This window comes from Penaeus monodon, chromosome 19, assembly GCF_015228065.2.
Source record: "Penaeus monodon isolate SGIC_2016 chromosome 19, NSTDA_Pmon_1, whole genome shotgun sequence".
Lineage (NCBI taxonomy): Eukaryota > Metazoa > Arthropoda > Malacostraca > Decapoda > Penaeidae > Penaeus > Penaeus monodon.
The window spans coordinates 31,757,520-31,757,761 of NC_051404.1; positions in this window are offsets into that span (position 1 = coordinate 31,757,520).

Here is a 242-nt window from a genome sequence, read left to right on the forward strand (position 1 = left end):
GGGGGGGGAATGAAATGGGATACATTTAATGTGTATGTGGATGGAGTATGGTTTGTACATATATGTTTTAGTGTGGTATGTTATTCTATTGAGAATTGCTCGAAGATGAATAAAGATTATTTTTTTTGTTAAGGAGGCACTCAGATGAAAATTGAAAAAAACAACAATGTTACATACTAATTGCATATAGAAATTTTGATACGGGTATTTATCTTCATAATTTAGAAACAACAAGATCTCAA